The sequence below is a fragment of the Triticum dicoccoides genome, chromosome 1B (genome assembly GCF_002162155.2).
Source record: "Triticum dicoccoides isolate Atlit2015 ecotype Zavitan chromosome 1B, WEW_v2.0, whole genome shotgun sequence".
Taxonomy (NCBI): domain Eukaryota; kingdom Viridiplantae; phylum Streptophyta; class Magnoliopsida; order Poales; family Poaceae; genus Triticum; species Triticum dicoccoides.
The window spans coordinates 691,808,564-691,812,859 of NC_041381.1; positions in this window are offsets into that span (position 1 = coordinate 691,808,564).

The window sequence follows — 4,296 nt, forward strand, 5'->3', positions numbered from 1 at the left end:
GGTTCTTCGCCTACTTCGAGCACCGCCGCCGCACTTCTAACCTAGCCGCCGCCGCCGCCGTCAGGCCGCCGCGACCGCTCTTCTTTGGCCGCCGCCGCCCGTCCACCCCCTTCGTCTTCGTCCAAGCACCAGCCCGTCGCCAGCGTCGCCGTCATCTACCCCGACCACTTCGTCTACTCCGACCACCGTTGGTGACATCGGCCCTGCGCCGATAGACGCCGCAATTGTCGTCGAGTTCTTCTCTGCTGGCCCCTCCGACTTCTCCGACATGGCGTACAGCTCGTGCAGGTCTCTCGTCTACGCATGCCCGGTGCTGGCAACACCGATGTGTGCCTTCATCCACGACGTGTTCTCGGGCCTGGCAAGCCTGGTCGGCGCTTCGTCAACTTCGTCTTCGTCCGTCTACGCATGCCCGGTGCTGGCAACACTGGTGCGTGCCTTCGTCCACGATGTGTCCCCGGGCTTGGCAAACCCGTCGCGACGCGTCGTCAACAACATCTTCTTCCCGGCGCACCACTACTTCGACACCCTTGCGCCCATGCTAACTCGGCGTCCCCTTGCGCCCGCGGCTCCATGGCGACCTCCTCGACACCGGCCACCTCGACATCGACATCGACCACGGCTACACCATCCTACACTCTCGGCTACATCAACATCGGCACAAAGGGCTATCATCCGCTTGAGCAACTCGTCGGCTTCCTCTACAGTCAATGCGTCCGCGACGCGACACCGTCCACGACGTTCCCGCTAGGACTGCGGGGGGATGTCAGTCCGTCGGCTGCTATTCTCTCCAGTCTGACCGTCCGCGACGCTCATGTTGTTAATACTACTTCCTCTCTCTCAGTTTACAGGGTGTGCGCGTATTCCTAGGTCGTCAATTTGACCAACCTAATACAAGTCATATATTACAAAAAATATGCCAATATAAACTTCGGATGTTCTATTTTCAAACGGTATAATTTTTATGTTATATACTTTATATTAGGGTGATAATATTGGCAACCTAGGTATACGCGCCGGACTTGTAAACTGAAACGGAGGAAGTATTATAGTTTTCATTTTCAAACGTGTTACTCGTTTGACCAGGAGCTGGGCCCCATATACGCACCATTTCGTTGCACCAATCTAATCAGTCATACTCCTAGTATTACTATTATTTAAGTCAAATTAATACAGCTATACTATTATATTCAAGTAAAAACAGACTCAGAAATATCTATCCACACCAATCCGCACTTGTCGGCTCAGCACAACACACGAGACATGTTCGTTCGATGGAGCTCTCTCCATCACATCGTCTGTCAAAGTCCATCCATGGCCTGTCGCACAAAGAATTTCGTCTCCGTCGACCGCCTGTCACACAAACAATCCAGCACTTTGTGAAGATTTGTTCTTGACTAATACTCTCTCCGTTTCTTTTTAGTCTGCATATAAGATTTAGTCAAAGTCAAGCTTTGCTTAGTCTGACTAACTTTATATTAAAAATATCAACATTTACAATATGAAATCAATATTTTCAGATGCACCATGAAATGTATTTTCATATTATATAGTTTAAGTATTGTAGATGTTCATATTTTTTAATATAAATTTAGTCAAACTTTATGTAGTTTGACTTTGACCAAACTTATACGCGGAGTAAAAAGAAACGGAGGGAATACCTTCCATGTAGTTTGACTGGTCTTGCATGCATGCACGTAGGCATGTAGCCATGCAGGGGGATTCGTTGAAGCAACCTCTACATTCTCATTTTTATTTTTTGAGACAAGGAAGCAACCTCTACACGATGCAAATCCATATCCTCTGTGAACCCGACCGAGAGATCAGTCTCGGTCCAACAATTCGATCCATACAAACGACTTGCAATTTCTACTGATTTTATTCGCATATTTGTGCAGTGTGGGCTCCTGGCGTGCACCACGGCACTTTGCATGCATGGTGGAGTATGTAGTGGCCGGGCTCGAGTCGGTCAAGGTCAAGAGGCAGAGGACGAAGAGGACAGCCAGGCCATTGATCGATTGAGACCCATCTTCCGGGACGGCACGATAGCATAGGCAGCGGGGCACAACTTTTTGACTGCACCGCGCTCTTCGCGTACACGCCGCGTAGCACGCACCACGGTGCACATACATAGATTCCCACCTTCCAAGTATTCAAAATTTTGTTCGTACATTCGGTTATAGAAAAAATAAAAAATACTCCGTACGATCCATATATTTGTTGCTGAACAGATGTATCTATCATTAAAAATACGTCTATCCGATTCAGCAACAATTAATATGGATCGGAGGGTAAGTAGAGTAGTTATCAAAGGCAACTTACTAAGGTTGATTGTGACAATTAATTAATTCTCTCCTTATCAAGCCACTTTTTTTCGCTTTTTAGCCTCCCTTACCAGTTTTGTTATCAAGAAATACAAAACGACCATAGACGCTCACAAACACAAGTCGTTTCTTCTTGTAGTAAAAAATTATTTTGCTTACTCTCTCTATGACACACATCCAGCAAGCGAAATGTCGACTTTTTTCATTTTGCCCGAGCCATTAGAATTTTGCTACAATAAAGGGGTGTAGACCCATTAGAGTGAATGAGGTAAGCTGAACCCGCAGAACAAGGTCATGAAATATCGGTTTCTTGAGCTGATCAAATTTTGATAGAAGAAAGGGGTCTAGATGCATTAGACTGAATGAGGTAAGCTCATGCCGCAAACACAAGGTCATGAAATGTCGGTTGCTTGGCTGATAAAGGCCATGTTTGTTTGGGGTTTTGCATCTGCTTTTGCAGCTTTTTCACTTTGAACAAAAAGCCATATAATGTCCTAAATAGGTGCTTTTAGAGTTTTTATGGCTTTTGATGAATCAATATAACAATATTTGGCTCCAAAAGCCATAAAAGCTCCAAAATCACCTATTTAGGAGGATTTTATGGCTTATTGGCAAAAGTGAAAAAGCTTCAAAAGCAGAAGTAAAAGCCCAAACAAACAGAGCCTATTTTGCCAGCAGAAAGGGTTGTAGACCCGTTAGACTTAAAATGAGGTAAGCTTAAGCCGCAAAACAAGGTCCATGAAAAATCGGTTGCTTGAGCAGATCAAATTTTGATAGCAGAAAGCGGTGTAGATCCATTAGACTGAATGAGTTAAGTTGAAGCCGCAAAACAAGGACATGAAGTCTCGGTTGCTTGAGCCGATCAAAATGTGCTAGCAGAAAGGGATGTAGATCCATTAGGCCGAATGAGGTAAGCCGAAGACGTAAAACAAGGTCACAAAATATTACAATGATAGGAGTTGAGTCCCTCGAAATACCGAGCTGTCACAGAGATGTACAACCACCACTCAATCGCACAAGTCGGAGATATGATGTGTGGATCAAAGGAAATGTAGTGAAGGGCATGGATGGAGGACAATTGCACTTATAATCATTAATACTAAGTGTGTTTCGAAATAAGTGTTGATGATTTAGTACAAAGTTTTCAGGGATTACTAGTTATAGTTTCTTCACAAATTACAAACATATACAACATTTCAGTTTATCTTTCATTAAGATTGTGGTACATTTCAGCACGAGCATACGCACCATGCCCACCACCCACACCAACTTTAGTCAATTGTCTTATATGATTATAATAGAAAGCTTCCATATCTAAAAAAACTAATATACACCTATAATTCTATAAAAATAATAGCAAATACTATTATAGTTTTCTTGTTCAAACGTGTTACTCGTTTGAGCACGAGCGGCCCCAGTTTGCCTAATTTCGTTGCACCAATCTAATCAGGCATACTATTATTTAAGTCAAATTAATACAGCTATACTATTATATTCAAGTAAAAACAGACTCAGAAATATCTATCCACACCGATCCACACTTGCCGGCTCAGCACAACACACGAGGCATGTTCCTTCGATCGAGCTCTGTCCATCACATCGTCTGTCAAAGTCCATCCATGGCCTGTCACACAAATAATTTCGTCTCCTTCGACCGCCGATCGATCGGTGGCCGAGGACGTGAAGACGACGACGGTGACGCGCGCTATATATTTCTGTAGCTGTAGCGTTTGGAGGTGTGGTGCGGCCTGTGCGTGTGTGGTGAATGGTGATGCTTGGAAGTTGGAACCTTCGTGTGCTCCCGTCCACGTGCACCGGTCGGTCGGTCGATCCACTCAGGCCATGTGTGTGTATATAAGCTAGCCACGCCCACGATGCGAAGCACACACATTCACTCAGCCGAGGTGTTTCGCCAACTCGCACGCGTCTTCAGGAGCTTGCTGGCTCCTCACGCGTCTTCAGCACAGCAGAG